The sequence below is a fragment of the Sceloporus occidentalis genome, unplaced genomic scaffold (assembly GCF_023333645.1).
Source record: "Sceloporus occidentalis isolate IW3139 unplaced genomic scaffold, rSceOcc1.0.p SCAF_1, whole genome shotgun sequence".
In the NCBI taxonomy this organism is placed as follows: Eukaryota; Metazoa; Chordata; class Lepidosauria; order Squamata; family Phrynosomatidae; genus Sceloporus; species Sceloporus occidentalis.
Window position 1 is genome coordinate 307,182,867 of NW_028316981.1, and position 20,350 is coordinate 307,203,216.

Sequence of the window (20,350 nt, forward strand, 5' to 3'; positions counted from 1 at the left end):
GCTTTTTTGAATTGAAGGAAAAGTGCCACAATAAACTCTTAGTTTTATTTATTTAGTTTTTAAAAAAGAAATGCAAAAGCAAGCCTTGCTTTTGCCATTTTATATAAGGGCCACCACAGTCAGCCCTCCATATATATATATATATATATATATACACACACACACACACACATACATACATACTACATGTTGTAATGTTTAGTTTTAAGGGAGGGGATAAGGGGATTATGCAATTTGATTTATGTGTGCATCTATGTAACCCACCTTGATTATTATTATATCCACCACATCTGCGGTTTTTGGTATCCACAGTGTGTGTGTCGGGGGGGGGGGGGCTTTCCTGGAACCAAATCCCAGGCTCTCGTGTCATTTTATCAAAGGGGCACCATAATCCTAGGCCATTGTGTTGACGAGGACTCAAGCATCCATGGTTTTTGGTATCCACGGTGTGTGTGTTGGGGGGGGGGGTCCTGGAACCAATCTCCAGGCTCTTATGTCATTTAGCTAAATGATGGAGGGGGAATCCTATCATCCTCATCCTCTCTGCTGCTGTGCCCTTGGCTAGCCAGTTGGCAGCCCTGCTTGGCAGAGTGAGGGAGCTGCCTTGTGCCTTGGGCCCTTCTGGAAGGCAGGATGCCTCCCAGGGCAGCAGAAGAGGCGCCTGGGCTGCCCAGCCTCCTCCTCTGCCTCCTGCTGCTGCTGCTGCTGCTGTCCAGGTGGATGGAGAGCCTGGGCTGCGTCCAGCGCCTTGGGCTTGGCAAGGAAGCCTCCTGCTCCTCCTCCTCCTCCTCCTCCCAGCCAGGGCTGCTCCCTTGCCTTCTTTGCCAAGGCTCCTCCAGTCGCCTCCAGCCCTCCGCCCAGAGAAGACACACAGAGAAAGAGAGGGAGAGAGAGCCGAGATCTCTGCTCTGATCCCCCGATGCCTTCCTAAGCCCAGCCCTGGAGGAGAACGCAGCGCAGCCCGAGAGCCAGGAGGGACTGGGCACAGGGCACAGGTAGGCAGGGGCCTCCTTGCCTTGCTTTGGGCTTTTGGGGGTGCTGGTTTCCATTGCTGCAGGAATCGCCCGGGGGGACCCCGCTGGAACTGCCAGGGCTCCGGGCGATGGGATCCTGGTGCCCCAAGAAACGACCCTGCCCACAATGCCATCGCATGGAGCCCTGGCAGTGAAACCGGTGTCAACCCGGATGGTTTCTGCAGTGCAGACGCAGCCTGCAAGGTGATTGGATCGCCTGCAGGTGCCTTGCCTTCTTCTAGGCACCCAGGCGAATGGGGTTAATTGACTATACACACACACACACACACACACGTGTGCATATATAGATACACACATAGATATATACACACATACACATGCATATATATATATATATTCACACAAACATACATATGTAGATATACATATATATACAGTATATATATATACATATACATACGTAAACACATACATATATACATACATATATAGTTGTATATACACATACATATATACATATATAGATATATACACAAACACATACACATACACACACATATAAACACATACATATATATACACATACACATATATACAGTATATATATGTATATGTATATGTGTGTGTGTACAATAGATAGATAGATATACACACATACAAAAAGACATATACACACTCAGAGAGACATATACACAGTATGTATGTATGTATGTATGTATGTATATAAAGGTTACAAGTCTGCCTGGAGAGCCCCTGTGGGTTTCAGTTTGCTTGTTCTCTTTTACTATATCACAGTTTGGATAGACCGTGGCAAAGAAGCTCTGATAGTGATTCCTCCCTTTTTTGTCATTTGCTGCTTGAATTCTTTCCCGAAAACTAGGCGTCTGGACTGAATGTCAGGTTCATATAGAGAGAGTGGGGGACAGGGGAAGATGAGTTCAGATGGTTAGGGAGATAGATAGATAGATAGATAGATAGATAGATAGATAGATAGATAGAACTGGACTGAATGTCAAGGCTCATATATACCGATATAGATAGATAGAAGCATCTCAGATTGTGCTTGGGTTGTTTGGAGGCTGGATTTGAGAGTTTAATCTTAGAAAAGATAGAGAGATAGACAGAGAGATAGGCTGGAGAATTGTGGCATAAGATAATGCAAGAGAGTGGTTTGTGGCACTAGGAATGGGATAAATGTTTGTACAGTATGTTTCCAAACCTGGGCAAGATCTTTTTGCTTTTGGTTTCAATGGAATCTGCTTTTGCATGGGACTAGTTGGGGGTGTCCAGTTCAGCCTTTATGGTTGTTGCAGGTTTATGAATTAGAGGCTGAGTCTCCTTTCTCTGAAATGCTTGGGGCAGAAGTGTTTTGGATTTCAGTTTTGGAATACCTGTATTTGTGTAGATGGACGTTATGAGGTATCTCGGAGCTGGGACCTAAATCTACACCCAAAATGCATTTATGTTTCATATACACCTTAAATCCATAACCTGAAGGTAATTTTATACACCTTATATTCATAACCTGAGGGTAATTTTATATTGTTTAAAAATAATTTTGCACATGAAACAAAGTTTGTGTACACTGAACCACCAGAAAGCAAAAATGTCACAACGGCAGCCTCCCATGAAAAAAGTTTTGGTTTATGGGATATTCTGGATTTTGGAATTCCAGATAAGGGAGACTCAACCTTTAGCAACTGTGGCAATAACATTTTAAAAAATAAATCTTCTTAGTGTCATATTTTCAGCACTGCCGAAGGAAATAAGTTTTAAACAAAGAAGCCTGAAGCGATTATATCTGTGAAACTAAAAACCGTTTTATAATCCCGATTCCACTGCCATGTGAAACTCAGGTTGGAATATTCTGCGAATGGCTTTGAGAAACTTTTGTGTGACTTTTTTATTTACAAACTGGATCCTGGGAAACAAAAGAGAGACTTGAGAGCCTTGGCTTCTTCTCTTTTTCATTGTGCAAACCTGTGCCAGGTTCCTTAGAAGGAAACCCCTCTGAATTCAATTAAATGTATATAGGATTGCAAACTTGGCTTGTTTTCTTTGCAACAAGTCACAAGAATTCCTTTGTGAAAGGGATGTCTATATTTGACTGCATAATGGCAACTGTAGCTATATGCTAGCCAATCTGTCAATATAACCACTTGGATTTAATAGATGAGGTCTTATATGGGGACAGAAAGAATATTGTTGCTTTTTTCTTTTTCTTTAGAAGAAGCACCCAGAAATACTATTTGCTTCAGGGCCGTTTTGGGATATTGTGTTTGTTCAGCTTCCTTTTTACTAAAGGACAGCTAAAATAAAACCAGTCTAGTGAGAATTGCCCTGAATGAAGTACAGATCATTTCAACAATCCATAAAATCTTGAAATCATGCCAAGATTAAGGATGCTGAAAGTTTTGATAATTTAGTCTATGATTCTTAGGATTTCTGAGCAACAGATTGTCTTGCACATGTTTACTTAGCTATTACTTTTGTATACATCTCACTAGAGGTTAAAAAAATCCCTATCTACTTACATCAGGTGTTTAAAATCTTGATTTTAATTCCCCCGCTCTCAGGGACTTGGGGTTGGTGTACACGAGATTATTTAAGGTCGAGAGAAACTGAATAATAATAATAATAATATTAATAATAATAATGAGTATGGAAAACAGAAAGGAATTTCATGTTTAGACTTGGGTCCCATCTCCAAGATATATCTAATATCCCCAAATCTGTACAAATCCAAGATGCAAAACATTTCTGGTCCCAAACGTTCAACCTACTCTTATGCCAGAGTGCCTCTTGAAAATCTCAGCAATGTTTTGGCTGAGCAGAAGCCTCCAAATTAGCTTCTCTTTCTTCTCTTTAGACAAAATCCAGTGATTACCTAGGAATGTGGAGGAGGTAGATATCACCTCTTTGAGAATTTTTGCAAGTCTCTCAGGCTCTTTTTGCTTTCCTCAGTATTTTTCACAACCTTCGTGCAAGGAAGTACTCTGCTTTGAAATTTGCATCAGGTAAAGTTGCAGCAACAGTTCTAAGTCTGAGTTTATGACAAGTAGCTGCACAGATTATAGAAAGGCAGCGGGCAGACAGAGTGATCAAGATCTATATTAGTTGCTTTTGTTGATTTTTATCGTGCCAGCCCTATAGGTGTTGTTTTGCAGGGAAACATAGCCGAGGAGTTTATAAGGTTTAAAAGCAAAATTTATTAAGGAACAGGAGAAAGACAATATATGGAAGAGAACAGAACAAGAAGCTGTAAGACGATAGAGCAAGAATACATATTGTTGCTTGTAATCTTTAATGATTGAAAGTTCTGGATGAAATTTAAAAGTTTGACGTTTGAAGGCGTTCTATTACAGAGGCTGAAGCTTCTGAGACTCTTCTACAATCTCAAAATCTTATTTTTCACTTTTAGATGTAATCAATGTTTTTAAAACTGCTAAAATTACATCAGACACCCCCCTCCAGAATAGTTGTAAGGATTCTGAGCTTTGTACATGTTAGCTAAGTTTGAATATTTAAGAAAGAAAGCTGAACATCTACTAGCTCAGGAAGTATGTTTGAGGTGTGTGTATGTGTGTGTTTACCTTTCTTCCATCTTTAGGCAGGAGTTCAACATTTAGCAACAAGTTATCTATTTAAATTAAAATAGGCAAATTTAAAAACAATAAATAAAATATAGAGCTGTCACAGCGTAGTGCTTTAGACTAAATTACTAATCAAAACATCCTTGCTTTAGAATAGATCTCACATCTTCCATGAACTTGATAAGAGGTAATATGACTGAGGGTGCATCTGCACTGTAGAAATAATGCAGTTTGACACCTCTTTAAGTGCTGCGGCTCCATCCTATGGAATCCTGGGATCTGAAATTTTACAATAGCTTTAGCCTTCTTTGCTAGAGTACTGTGACTCACAAAACTGCAAATCCCAGGATACTGTAAGATGGAGCCATGTTGTCAAACTGCATTACAGTATTTCTACAGGAAAGATGCACCCACAGTTCTACTGGACATACTACAGTGGGCCCTTGGTAACCACTGGGATTTGGTTCCTGTGGACACCAAAATTTGTGGATGCTCAAGTCCCATTAAATACAATGACATAGTAAAATGGTGTCCCCTTATGTAAGATGGCAAAGTCAGGGTTTGCTCTTTGGAATTTATGTATTTTTTGAACATTTTCGAATCGTGGATAAAAAAAAATCTGTGGATATGGAGGGCTGACTGTACTTAGTAGAGATGCATGAGACTTCACTGTAAATGACTTTAAAAGAAACAATTTTATTTTTTCTTGCAAGGATCCCCACATATTCACCAGTACTAATCTGTCTTACTTTACATGTTGTGGTAAGGAGTTCAGCAAGATGGTATATGCAGCCCTATGTTGACAGTAATTAGCAATTCTATAAGATACTTCAGTTGCTTGATTGTTATCTTAACAATCATGAATAGTTATTAATAAGCAGAGCCTGAAAAATTTCCTCTTTTTGGATTGAAGCTCTCAAAACCCTGCAGTAGCCATGTGTGCTGAACAATTTGGGGAACTACAATGAAGAAAAAGAAGTTTTCCAGACTCTGCTTACAGTAAACAGGATTTTCTGTGTTCTGCTTTCTATGGTTGCACGAGCAAGTAAAATCTAAATCTTGTCCCTTGAATCTGTGCTTTGTTCAGGTTGCCCTTCGTAAATATCCACAGGTTCTGTCCCTGGTTTGCTTCCAGTAGCATTCAGGTGAAATGGTCAATTGGAGATGCTGAAGCCCCAAAGCACTGGGTGTTCATGAAGCCATTAACTCCATGGAGTTTGTTCGTGTTTCCCAACTTTGGTCAGAGGTTTGTTGCAGAACTTAAATCACTTGCCTGTTGGGTGAATAGTAAGAATTCCCTTCCACCATGGAAGAAACCACACTGTAGCTATGAATTGCACCACAAAAACTAACACACACCCTGAAGTTCTTAGTTGTAGGTCTTGTTGATGCCTCATATTTGTGCTGAAAAGAAAACTTATTCTATGAAATGCAAATGCCTAAATGGGCTTTGACAAATAGGTCTTCCTGAAGGGGTCAGTGCTTCCTTCAGACATTCTTCTTGAGCCCTGAATCAGCGCACCTTGCAGAAGGAGAAGAACACAAGGGACTTTGGCCTCTTCAGGAAGCCCCATTTATCCAAAATGTGTTTGACGTTTTTATGCAGTATACTAATAATATAATAACAATAAAATTTGTTTGTATCCTCTCCAAACAGATCGAGGCTGCTAACAATAATAAAACACCCATAAAACACAATAAAACAGTTATCATCATTATATCCTAACCCTCCCAAACCCATCCATCCACAATAAAATACAATTAAATATTAAACAGTTGTTAAAGCAAGGCAGAGGCAGCTCCGGACAATAATGGATGTTTGATGGAATTAATATAAAAATTACTAGGATGTTAATCTGGGAAAGCCTGCCGGAAGAGATACATCCTGATCGCCTTTTTAAAGCATTCAAGACTGGTCATATCTTCACTGTAGACTTGAATGCTGCTGGAAGCAAACCAAGCTGTTCCATAATTTGGGGGTGACAGAAGAGTAGATCCTCTGACTAACCACAGCCAGCCTAATTCTTGCTGTCTGCAGTAAGTTTTTGCTAGAGGCCCTAAGTGTGTGGGGTAGATTATATGGGAGAAGGCGATTCCGTAAATAAGCTGTACCCAAGGTTATAACCAACACCTTGTGCTGTGCCCGTATAACAAGTGGGACTTGCATTGTGAGGCTGTGTTGTCAAGTGCTCTGCTTCGGGATCACAACAGCCAGCCATGCTCTTTCCTGGGATTTCATGCCATTCTCCATTTCCCACTCCACCCAATAGATACTACATTTACTGTAATGACTAAGCCACCCCAGTGTACTTTAGTCCCCACCTAGTTTAGAGTTTATTTTCCTCCTGTTTTTTTTAAATATACTTCTGTAAAACATAGGGCAGCCCCAGACTTCCTCTCTTGTTTCCCAGAGTGCATCTACACTGTAGAAATAATGCAGTTTGGCACCACATGAAGTGCTGTAGCTCCATCCTACGAAATCCTGGGATTTGTAGTTTTACAAGCTCTTTAGCCTTCTCTGCCAAAGAGTGCTGGTACCTCAAAAAACTACAAATCCCAGGATTCTGTAGGATGGAGCCATGGTAGTTGAAGTCGTGTGAAACTGCGTTATTTTTACACTGTAAATGTGCCCTCAGCCATTGTGTATTGCCTTTAAAAATATCACAACTTAGCAGCAGCAGATTTCATCACACTCACATTCATTTGTTTCTCATAACTCTGTTTTGAAGTTTGAAGCATTCATTCCATTTATAAAACTTTTCTTTCAAAAATGTATTACTGTATTGCTGTTTTAGTATAGTGTACATAACTGCAGGTGCAGATCCCATTCAAGTCCTAGGCATGTGTGATGGGTACAAGGAGAGCTTTTTGGTGGCTGCTGCTAGGCATTGGATCTCCTTCCCCAGGGAGGCTAGAATGGCTCCTTTTTTTGTCATCTTCTGCTGGCAAATATACACTTTCCTATTCCAACAGGCTTTTAGGAACTGACTACAATAGGCTTTCAGTGGGTTTTTTGTTGTTATTTTTTCATATTCTGTATATTAACTAATTTTTATTGGTTTCAAATATATAAATTGTTTAATTGCTGTAAGATATCTTGACTCTCAGTACTAAGGAACTGGTGGAATATAAATGAGTATCATCATCATCATCATCATCATCATCAATCATCTGCCTTTGTCTCAGTATAGGACCCAACAAAAACAACAGCAATAACAAAGTTATACAGCTTTTCTGTTTCTTTTGTATGAATGTGGATCAGTTTCATTTCTGTTCAATAATTTTAGCAGATACTCTGAAGACACAGTCTTGCAGTTTATTGACTTTTGCAATAGTGACATTTTACCAGAACTCCCAGTCATAATCCAGTTTGTGTTTGCCTTAGACCATGCACCAAAGCTGCAGATGCTTTTCACCAGCAATAGCTACTTCCTGCTATAGTGGTAGTTTCCACATTAGCCAAATATCTAGAATTGGCACCCTTCATTCATTCATTCATTCATTCATTCATTCATTCATTATTGTTGAGAATCCAGACCATCTTGGATTACTATTCTGTCATGTTCCACTGTTGTCTGTGTTTTTATCCCAACAATTTTTCAGAGACAATTAGTAGTGACTTTTGCTTTCTTTTGAAATGCAATTGTAGCAACAGCTTTGACCATTTGGACTTACAAAATACTCTTGTAGGTTTACAGGGCTACTGTTTCATTAATTAGAAGCTCCCTTGTTGTGGCTTCAGTCTCTGTAATTAGTTCTTGCAGAGCAAACACAAGGCATTCCTGGGTTGACTCTTAATTGGTCAGTTCCTATCTTCCTCTTTAATTATTGGGTTCCCGTCATTAATTCTCTTCATTTGCTCTTTTATTGTGAAGTGGCAATAAAAGTAAAACTACAGAGAGCAAAACAGTAATTAATTCCTGCCTGTAAGGAACAGAGAAGTAGCTTATTGGTGTAATTAAGGAACGATTTATCAGTAATCCTGCAGTGATGGTGAAAAGCATCAAGAGGCAGACAGTGCATCAAGAGATGAGGAAGAAGCTTGTAATTAAACCTGCTCTAGGCCTTTATTGAATGGAACATATGTCTCAGTAAAATTATATAAAGGCTACAGCTATGGACATGCACATTCCTAGATAGTAATAGCAGTAAGTTCCAACATGGTAGTGGTTTGAGTGTTGGACTGCGACTCTGAAGGCCAGGGTTCAGTTCCTGCTTGGCCATGTAACCTACTGGATGAGCCTGGCAAACCATACTCTCTCAGCCTCAGAGGAAAGCAAGGTCAAACCCCTCTGAACAAATCATGCCAAGAAAACCCCATGACAGGTTCACCTTCAGGTTGACATAAATCGGAAACAGCTTGAAGGCACACAACAACAATAACAACAATTTAAGTTCCATCTGAAACTAGAACATGCCCTCCAATGTTTCACAGATTAAAATTGAGACACATGTGTCCAAGCAACATCAAGATGTGGTCAAGATCTTAATGAGAAGAACACACAAACTAAGTGAGTCTGCAGCAGTATGCTTTTCACTGAGTCTACTGGGAAGGGCACATATCTGCCCTCTCCTTTCATTTCCGCCTGCTGAGTTAATAGAGTACAAATTATTTTTGCACTTTGAACTCAGTTTGCAGCGATTGAAGTAAGCTGATTACAAAGAGGAAAGTGGGCAGAGGAGAGAGAAACTTTGAACTTTTAAAAGGAGCTGAAAAAGTGGGATGACAGATATTTAATTGGGATTGTCCCTGTCAAATTGGGTATTTTAGAGATAGAAATTTTGTTGGCATTCAGATTCTCAGGAAGAGTGAAGGAGTTCATCTTTCACATCTGAGGACTCACTTATGTTTTCTGAAATTTACACATCTGATACACTAGCTGTGAATTTTGGAAGTACAGTGGACCTTGGTATCTGCTGAAGGTGGTTGGTTGAATGTGTGGATGCAGAATCAGTGGATATAAAGGGCCAACTGTATGGATAATATGATGCATACATTTTAAAAGTGTAGTTTTGCCTTCTAAAAATGCATGCATCTGAAAAATATGCACAAGAATACATTTATCAGTGGGGAAAATGCATTAAAAATGTTTCATGTTGAAGAAATGCATAAAATGCATGCATGGCGGAAAAAGTGTATGAGTGCTGATATTGGAAATAAGAAGCAAAGTCTTGCTGCCTGATATGAACAAAAGAGATGTGTAGCAATTTATGGCAATATAGAAATTAATTTTGAGATTTATAGAAATACAATAAAATCAAGATTGGTTTTTTGGGTGGGCAGCCTTTAATTCCACTTCTAGCTGATTGTGGGAAAGCCATGCCTTAATTACAATAGAGTATCCAAAGTGGAAACCATATATCCAAGACATAGAAAACAAGTACGTAGAGAGATCTTGTAGCACCTTTGAAACTATCTGAAAGAAACAAATTGGCAGCCTGAGCTTTCGTAGACTTCAGTCTACTTCCTCAGATGCATTTGGTGGGGTGGAAGCCAGGCACAAACCTATGTATGCCATTGGTATGTGAGGATGTCAATTCAAATATATATGTCTGTGCCTGGCTTCCACTCCACCAAATGAGGAAGTAGACTGAAGTCTATGAAAGCTCATGCTGCCAATTTATTTCTTTCAGTTAGTCTCAAAGGTGCTACAAGATCTCTCTACGTACTGATTCTAGAGACTAATATGGTTATATCTTTGAATTATACAAAATAAGCGTGAGTAGAATCATAGAATCATAGAATCAGAGTTGGAAGAGACTGCAAGGGCCATCCAGTCCAACCCCCTGCCATGCAGGAAATCTCAATCAAAGCATCCCCGACAGATGGCCATCCAACCTCTGCTTAAAGACCTCCAAGGAAGGAGACTCCACTACACTCCGAGGGAGTGTGTTCTACTGTCGAACAGCCTTTACTGTCAGGAAGTTCCTCCTAATGTTGAGATGGAATCTCTTTTCCTGTAGCTTGCATCCATTGCTCCGGGCCCTAGTGAATGCTAACCCACTGAAACAGTGATAAGATTTTGATGTTCACATTCCGTCCCATTTTGCTGGGTTGCTTTCATTTTGCACTTGTTTGATGAAACAGGTTGGATAGATTAGAAAGGTTGGATAGATTAGAAATGAGGGTAAAATATATGTATAAAGGGAAAAAAATAGGTGCTCTGAGGATCCTGTAGTGTCAGTACCTGTGCAATGAAACAGGTACTGAAATAAGGGTGGTACTGGAATTCCAAGTTGTAAAATAAAATAATGTATAAATAAATAGTGTGGAACTTTTGTCAGCTTGGAAATGTTTCAGACTACAACTCCCAAAATCCCTTACCATGGTCAGTGCTGAGATGGATTGATGGGATGTGTAGGCCAATATACAGTGTGCCTTTGTTATCCGCTAGGGTTTGGTTCCAGGATCCCAGTGGATACCAAAATCAAATCCATGGATGCTCAAGTCCCATTGAATACAGTGGCATAGTAAATTTGTGCTCTTTATATAAAATGGCAAAATCAAGGTTTGCTGGTAGAAATTTATACTTTTTTTCAATATTTTCAAGTCGTGGATGCTTGAATCCATGGATAAAGAATCTGTTTATATGAAGGGCTGACTGTTTCTGGAAAAACAATTTCCCCTCAATTCTGGTGCCCACACTTGTATTTCACATTGAGATTTCATATAATTCCAGTTCCAAAATAATAATATACAGGCAGAGTATCCCTTATCCAAGTTTCCAAAATCCAAAATACTCCAAAATTCAAAACTGTCCTTGTTGGTATCTAAGATAGAATCACCTTTGCTTTCTGATGGTTCAGTGTGCACAAACGTTGTTTCATGCAGAAAATTGTTTAAAATATTATGTATAAAATTATTTTCAGGCTATGTGTACAAGGTATACATGATCATAAATGAATTTCGTGTTTAGGCTTCGGTCCCATCTCCAAGATACCTCATTATGTATATGCAAATTTTAACATCCAAAAATAAATAAATAAGTCCAAAATCCACAACACTTCTGGTCCCAAGCATTTCAGATAAGAGAGACTCAACCTGAATGACTCCTGTAGCACCATTGACTTTGGTTATTTTATATCAATAAGTAAACAGGCACAACTCCCGTTCATTTTTATTTTTAACTTTCCCGTTATTTTGGCTATTTCTAAGACCCCTTGGGATCCAGGACTTTATTTTTATCTTTTTCATGGAGCAGAATTCCAGGCAACAATTTGACAGGGAAACCTACTTGTATGTTCTGCATCCCAACCAGAGCATAATCCAACATTTCAACTGCACAATCCCTTATAATTAATTTCCTGCATCCAGAATTTCCACATTTTCTTGAAACTTTATGAATCACATCATATGATGAAGGATAGTTAGGAAACGCTTGGAATGGCTGGGATGTGACATACAAGGAGAGAGACTCAAGTAGGTTTTTAGGACACGTTGGTTAAATGAAAGAGGGAAGGAGATATTGTTTTCCACAGAGGAAAAAAAGCACCAGTAAATTCTCCCCTTGTCATTATATTTCAAGGATCACTCTGAAAGAGGGAGAAAGTGAGGGCATTTTAGAGCGAGGGCAACAGTTATATGAGAAGCATGACCTTCTTTCCCAATTGTCTGCCTCTCCTTGGCATTTTATCCCCAAATTTGATGTGATATCATCACAATGGGTTCCATCCGGATTAGTCTGGGATTGCCTAGATGTCAGAGGCAAAACCAGCTACCCCACCAGCTGGCTTCTATAGATGGAGTAAAGGATGTCATTAGAGGGTGTGCAGAGGTGCAGGCTGCACTGGTTGACACCAATACTTTCCAAATGTCTTTCCTTTGGCAAAAATGGTTCACCCACATCTCTTTAAAATCCTGTAGCTTAATGGAAGAGAAGTCATGAAGCTCCGTGAGGTGAGGAGGCTCAGTGGGTGAAAAAAGGAGAAGTTCTCGGCTTTTTTAAAAATGTTTTTACTTTTTTAAACTTTTCTTTAAAAATATCACCTCTTACCAAATTTTAATTTTAATTACATGAGCCTATATAAATGTAAATATATTTAGGCTGTGTTTATGATATTGTAATTTAAAGGTATAATTTTAATTTTGCTTGTTGTTTATGTCACAACTATTGCCATCACATTCAGTGAAATGAGGAAATTACAATTTAAATGTAAAATAATGATGATGATTTACCCACTTTTCCCAAAGGATCAAGGTAGGGAACAACAACAATTAACAGACAAAACACAAAAAACATTACTGAGGATTCTGTATGGTGTGTTATGGGAGGAAGTGGTTCGAGCGCAACTTTGGAGACCAGAGTTCAATTTCCCACTCAGCCGTGAAACCCACTGGGTGACTTTGGGCAAGTCACATGTTCCCAGCCTCAGGGGAAGGAAATGGCAAACCTCATCTGAACAAATCTTGCCAAGAAAACCTCATCATAGAGTGCATTATGGTCTTCCTAAGTCGGAAATGACTTGACAGCACACAGCATGCTTACACAACGGGAGGTGATCCCATGAGTTACCCCACTAGTGGCACCTCTCATAGAGTGGGGAGGGCTTGCCATCTTGTCCATTGCCTCAGGCAACAAAATTTATGGGACCAACTCTGACTTTTTATGATGTCCTCTTTTCCCTCTAATATTTGTTGTTTTACATCACTGTTCTTTATCAGTAGTGCTTGTTTCCTCCTGATGAACACCTACTGGATTAAATTGACCCGAATGTTCTTGAACTCATGTCATTCTGAAGGGCATTATGGGAAAATTCCCCCCATCCATCATCCATGCCCATTCTAGAATAATGCTTTGTAATAATGTGGCTTAATTCTGGGTGCCACTGCTATGCCATTATGTTTCTCCATCTTCTGCTCATCAGTAGGAGAGGGGAACACCCAAATTCAGTCCCAACCACAGTTCAAAAATAAAATTTTGACTTCATGGAGAATTAGGATTAATTTAATTAGCTATTTTTAGTTGGATTATTTTATGTGGACTCAGTTCCTAAGGAAAGAAATTAAGATATGCTTCAATCCCTTGAGATCTCTTTTAGCCGTAGATGAAAGGTACCTGGGACAAGAATGTTACTATTTCCTCTAATGTAGATAAATTCTTTAATCAGAGGGAAAGGAGTTTTCTTCGAGAGGCATGTTTCATGATTCTGCCCAGCATCCTATTTGCAATGAATGTGGGCATAAGTATCACTACACGTGGGATGTTTTTTGTGGACCGTATATAAGAATTAATGTTGCCAGGTGAGATAAGGGACAGGACTCTTATTGCTTGCTCTTGAAATTCCCTCTTCTACACAATCTTTAATAATGGACATATCTAGGAGAAGCTGGGTTCCAGATGAGGAGATGTTGTGCATGCAGCTGTGCATTAAAATTCAGAGAGTTGTGTGAAAATGCAAATTGTAAATTGTGCTACATGATGCTAGCCATATGCATTGGCTTCCATGTACATTCATTGCACTATGTTGTTATGCTATATAGGATTTGTGTACAGGAGTTACATGGAGCCAGCATGGTGTAATGGCTTGACTATTGGGCAATCAGAGTTCGAATCTCCATTGAGCAGTAGAAATCCACTGGGTGACCTTGGGCCAGTCACACTCTCTCAGCCTAAGAGAAAGACAGTGGCAAACCTTCTCTGAATCAGTCTTACCAAGAAACCCTTATCATGGTTTTCTTGGCAAGATCTGTTCAGAGGGGATTTGCCTTTGCTTTTCTCAGAGGCTGGGAGAGTGTGACTTGCCCAAGGTTGCCCAGTAGGTTTTCATAACTAAGGGGGGATCCAAACCCTGGTTTCTAGAGTCATAATTCAACGCTCAATCACAGATTTGGAAGAGACTCCAAGGGTCATCCAATCCAATCCCCTGCCATGTGAGAAGACGCTATCAAAGCACTGCGAGATGCTGAAACCACTACACCACGTTGGCTCTCAACCCTAGGATAGGGTCAGCCTAGGTTTGAGCCTATGTGAAGGCACATAACAACAACAACAACATAGGGGTTGCATAATGGAATGAAAATGTAACTCTGCTGGCAGGTTATTTATGCTGTGTGGCACTGATGTAGGACCTCAACCTCTGCCCTCTCCTGCTTGCTTTTGAGATGGTTGGCACTGGAGGAAGATATTAAACTCCCACAGCATGTGTGTGTTTTCATGTCACAGTGTAACTTGACATGGTATGGTAATAATAGCGTAAGTTGCAGGCAGTCACAGACTGGTCAAGCCGACCCTGGGCTGGAGCCCAACATGTTGAACACAGTGAAACCATTAATGTGGGTGTAATTATAGGGGAGACGGGTCCCCTCCCATGTTTCAGAATGGGTGTGGTGGTGTAATTTGCTTCCTCCTCTCCCCCTACTTTTTAGCCCACATTCTCACCAGAAATGCAACTACTTGAAAATCTAGTAAAGACATGACAAGATCAGGAGAGCAAGGGTGACGTCCAACTCTGTCTGCTCTCCACTGATTCAGGAAAGACACGTAAGCTTCATTTAAAAACTACAATAAATGTTTTGCTTGTTTGTTCATTCCACTGTCCAAAAGATTTCAGTGCTTTTCTATGGATGACATGTTGCTGTAGTTGTTGGGTGCCTTCAAGTTATTTTGGACTTATGGCGACCCTAAAGCAAGCCTACAGTGGAGGGTTTTTTGTTTGTTTGTTTTTTTGCAAGATTTGTTCAGATGAGGTTTGCCATTACCTACCCCTGAAGCTGAGAGCATGTGACTTGGCCAAGGTCCCCAATGGGTTCCATGGCCAAGCTGGGAATCAAACCCTGGTCTTCAGAGTGTTGTAGTCCCAACACTCAAGCCACTAAGCCACACTGGCTATGAATGAGCTATTCCAAACAAAAAACAACTTACCAATCAAACTGGTATTCAAACTTTGTTTGGGGAATGCTAAGAGTTTCTTGGGAACTTGGCAAATCTCCTCAGTGAGACCAGCAGAGATTGGTTGGGCTGCTATGAGAGAAGAGTGAATTTGGCACACCTATCTATTATTGCTACTTCCTCTTTAGAAACTAAATCACTCCCCCCCCCCACATTAAAAAAAAATGCTTGCTTTCTTTTTAGATCAGTTTCCTTGCCTCCCCCCACTTAAAGGCATTCTGCTTTTATTGGCTTTTATATGAAATTACTGTATTTTATTTTACTACAGTACATAAAACAACTCAAACGCCAGGTGGTTAGTGTTATCCTTGTTATGTTTTGCAATTAGAATTCACCAGGAAAATCAAGGAACTGCATGCAAATTTGCTTGATTTGCATAATTTGTTCCTGAGGCGGTTAGTGGCCTGGATTCCCAGGTCGGTGCAGAGATGTTCCATGCACATTGCAGGGCTTTTGAGGCATAACCCATATATAGAGAGAAGTATGGCTTCTCTTCCCCCTACCTCCATGCTTCCTAGCAGGCTATTCCTGAAACTTCTTCGTCTTTCAAGCATTGCAACAGAGAGTATGAAATGTTTCATCAAGAAGCATCCATGGATCAATTTTTATTTTAATGCAAGCATATAATTCATTTACTTCCTCTTTGGATTCCTATAATGCATTCTCCAACTGTCCCAATTTGGCAGAAACATTACTGATCACTCCTCTGCCATCCCACTTTTTAAGCTGCTTTTAAAATGCTCCTCCTTATCTCTAGCCTTCCCCCTTTCCCCCTTTGTTCTCAGCTTGGCGCAAACTGAGTTGAAAGTTCAAAAGTTGTTTGCACTCAATGAATGCAGCTGGGGGGAGAGGACAGGAGGAGGCAGAATCTTGACCTTTCCCTCTCCTTCTCCTACTTTCCCCCTTTGTCTTTGGCTTACTTCAGTTCCTGCAGATTAGGTTCGAAATACAAAACCAGATTGCACTGAGTTGACTCAGCAAGGAGGACAGCCGAGGAGGGGCTGAAATCTTGCCCTTCCCAGTAGACTCTGACAAAAACCAACTGCTACAGTTTCTCCTAGCTTGTGCGTTCCTCCTCATTGATTTTTGTCATCTTGACCACACACTGAAGTTGCTTGGCCTGGATTTCATCTATGAAATTTGAGATGCGTGTGCTCTATTTTATTGTGGTGGTGTGTTTTACAGTTGGCCTTCCATATCCACAGATTCTTTATCTATGGATTCAACCACTTACTATACACACACACACACACACACACACACACACACACACCCAAAAGCAAACCTTGAGTTTATCATTTCACTATCCCCTTCCTTCCTTCCTTCCTTCCTTCCTTCCTTCCTTCCTTCCTTCCTCCCTCCCTTCTTCTATTTTAATGGATGAATTTAATGGATATTTTCATTGATGCATTTTAATTTTTCAATTATAATTCTGCTAACAGCTGCCTTGAGCAGTATGTTTAGTGGAAAGGCAGAATATACATTCAAATAATAAATGGGTGTCTAGAGAAGGGTGACCAAAATGGTGAAGGATCTGGAAACAATGCCTTATGAGGAGAGACTTAGGGAGCTGTTTAGCCTGGAGAAGAGACGGTTAAGAGGTGATATGATAGCCCTATTGAAATATTTGAAAGGGTGTCACATTGAGGATGGAGCAAGGTTGATTTCTGCTGCTCCAGAGAATAGAACCCATATAACAGATTCGAACTAGAATAAAAGTGATTCCACCCATTAGGAAGAACTTACTGACTGTGAGAGCTGTTTGACAATGGAAGACATTTCCTCAGAGTGTGGTGGAGTTTCCTTCTTTGGAAGTTTTGAAACAGAGGTTGGATAGCCATCTGTTGGGAATGCTTTGATTCTGTGTTCCTGCATGGAAGAATAAGATTGAACTGGATGGCTTTTGTGTTCTCTTCCAACTCTATGATTCTGTGGATGAACCCAACAGGTTTCAAGGTTGCTTTGTGTTTGTTAAGCTTACTATGTCGTTATGCATATTCTATTTCTCTCTCCCCCATGTTTCTATTTAAAATAAAGTCTGTAGGAAGAAGAGTGAGGGGCTTGACAGATGGGTGGCTAAACGCTACCCCTTTTAGCCCTGGATCATTGCCATGGCAATGATCCGCTCCCTCTCAGGAGCAAAAAGAAGCTGCTCTAAGCAGCTTCCTGGAAGGGGTGGCATAGTGGTGCTTGCACACCATGATGATGCCCCTTCCAGCCAGCACTGTTTGGGCGCTGCACCACCCGTGCATCATAATGGTGCACCCTGTGTGGACGGGCGTACACCATAATGGCACATGTATGGCGGAACTAGGGTTCAAAGCATGTAAATGCTCCCCCCTAGTTCAGCCCTAGTCCGCAAAGTGCTGGACTATACTGCCCCAAAGTATGAAGTTCCTTGGAACCCAACCCAACTCCAAGGACTGGAGCTGTAGCAAAGAAGTCTCTGCTGCTGGAGTCCATACAGCAGCGCAGTCTCTGTATACACCAGAGGAGGATGTCATCCAACATATTTATGTGCCATATGGGAGGAGATGTTCCTCATAAAAGACTCATATGGGAGGAGATGTTCCTCATAAAACAAAACACATGATCTCATGTGAATTTCCCTGCTCCATAAGAGGCTGGCTCTTGAAGTAGGGTGGGGGAAAGCTCAACACGATGAAGTCACATTCCCTTATAAATCTTACAGAATAGAGAAGAGGAGGTGAAAATGAAGGGGTGCTGAATTGGGTGGTGTTCCATTTTGTTATTTTAACAAGGGTGGGGGTGATGGGAACGCTGCAGGTTTTTTGGACTGCAACTCCCAACATTCCTTACCATTGGTTATGTTGGCTTAGGCTGCTGGGAATTGCAGTCCAACAGTATCACAATTTCCACTTCAGATACGTTATGTAGCTTCTCCAGTAGTTTCAGAGTCTTTTCAAGCAGAACTTGGAATAGTTACTTTTTTGGACTGTGACTCCTTTTGATTTGTGGTCTAAAAATGCAACTCTTCCAGGTTCTTCTTTTAACCATGGTCATGTTCGCATTGGCACAAAGAAAACACACTTACCCAAGAATGGACAGCATCCCATCCCAGGCCTGTGCTGCATGATATTTGCCTTCTTTACTTACATATTGATTTATTTGTTAATTTATTACTCAGCCTTTCTCCCAGCAAGGGACCCAAAACAGCTTACATAAATTCTAAAACTAAATAATAAAAAGTTAAAACACAGGTAAATGAGTTATCCTATTAAAATACTGTTATTTTTTTAAAGTGTAAAATCATTTCAAAACATAACAATAAAGTTTAAAATACAGCATCTACCATTAAAAAAAACCCACCCTGTAATTGATTAATCATTGAATGGCTGCTTTGATTATAAAAAACAACAGTCTTTGTCCAGCTGGCAAATGGAGAGCAGAGAGAGGATGAACTAAGCCTTCTGTGCAAAGATATTTGTTGGTGGTGGTGTGTGCCTTCAAGTCATTTTTGAAATATGGCGAGCCTAAGGTGAACCTATCATGGGGTTTTCTTGGCAAGATTAGTTCAGAAGGGGGTTTGCCATTACCTTCCTCAAAGGCTTAGAAAGTGTGACTTGCCCAAGGCCACAGGGATGTAGCCAGGATTTTGGGAAGGCGGTGGGGGGGGGTCCAGACTAAGTGCCACCATTATAATGGGGCTTGGGCGTGGAGGAGCAGCAGCACACAACATTCATTGTATCTAATGGAAGGGGGGGTCTGGACCCCATGGACCCTCCCCCCTTGGCTACATCCCTGAAGGCCACCCATTGATTTCCATGGCTGAGCAGGAATTCAAACACTGATGATCAAGCCACCACATTACATTGGCTCTTTGGGCAATTGTAGATACAGTGGGCCATTGGTTGCTTCTGGTATTTGATTCCAGGGTACCAAATTTGGTGGATGGTCAAGTCCCATTATACAGAATGGTATAGTAAAATGGTGCCCGATATATAAAATGGTAAAATCAAGGTTTGCTTGAATTCATGGATGCATAATCCATGGATACAGAAGACCATCTTTAATAGAATGGGGCCACAGGAAAGCACAAATAGGAAGGGGCCACATGGGCCATTTAGTCTAACAGCACAAGTAAAGCACTTGTGAAAGATGCCCATCCAACCTCTGTTTAAAGGCTTCCAAAGATGGGAGAGTCCACCACCGTCTGAATTAGTCTGTCCCATGTTTGAACAACTCTTACAGTAAAGAAGTTCTTCCTAATGGTTAGGTGGAACCAGTAGCATCACTAAGGTTGGCATCACCCGGTGTAGCAACTCATGGTGCGACCCGCTCCTAAATTAACCTCTTACCATACCACACCATACAGAATCCTTAGTAATGTTTTTGGTACTAGTGCTACTTATAAATCATAATCCATTTATATCACTGTATAAACTCCACGAGCTCCTTGTGAGTTGCTGGGAAAAAGATGAACTGCCATCACATCTCCAAGATGCGCTCATCATCACCCTGTATAAGAAAAAAGGAGCAAAATCTGATTGCTCAAACAATCAAAGTATAACACTGCTCTCCATCGCTAGAAAAATCCTTGCAAGGATACTCCTGAACAGATTAGTTCCTGCTATTGCAGAAGAACTTCTCCCTGAAAGCCAGTGCGGCTTTAGAGCTAATAGGAGCACTACAGACATGGTATTTGCCCTTAGACAACTGCAGGAGAAATGTAGAGAGCAGAACAAAGGACTCCATGTAATATTTGTTGACCTCACCAAAGCCTTCGACACTGTGAGTAGAAAAGGTCTGTGGCAGATCCTGGAACAACTAGGATGCCGCCCCCCCAAATGCCTCAAAATGATTACCCTGCTACATGAAGGCCAGCAAGGCCAAGTCAGATATGGCGGCGCTCTCTCGGAGCCCTTTCTAATAA

At 40.7% G+C, this 20,350-nt stretch overlaps 1 protein-coding gene across 1 annotated transcript in view; it reads left to right on the forward strand.

Moving 5' to 3' along the window:
* Positions 1 to 875: 875 nt before the first annotated feature.
* Positions 876 to 20,350, forward strand: part of ZBTB7C (zinc finger and BTB domain containing 7C) — a 141,726-nt gene continuing 122,251 nt past the window's right edge. Inside the window, exon 1 of the mRNA XM_089513513.1 lies at positions 876 to 995. The gene's annotated coding sequence lies outside the window, so the exon portion shown is untranslated. The remainder of the gene's footprint in view (positions 996 to 20,350) is intronic.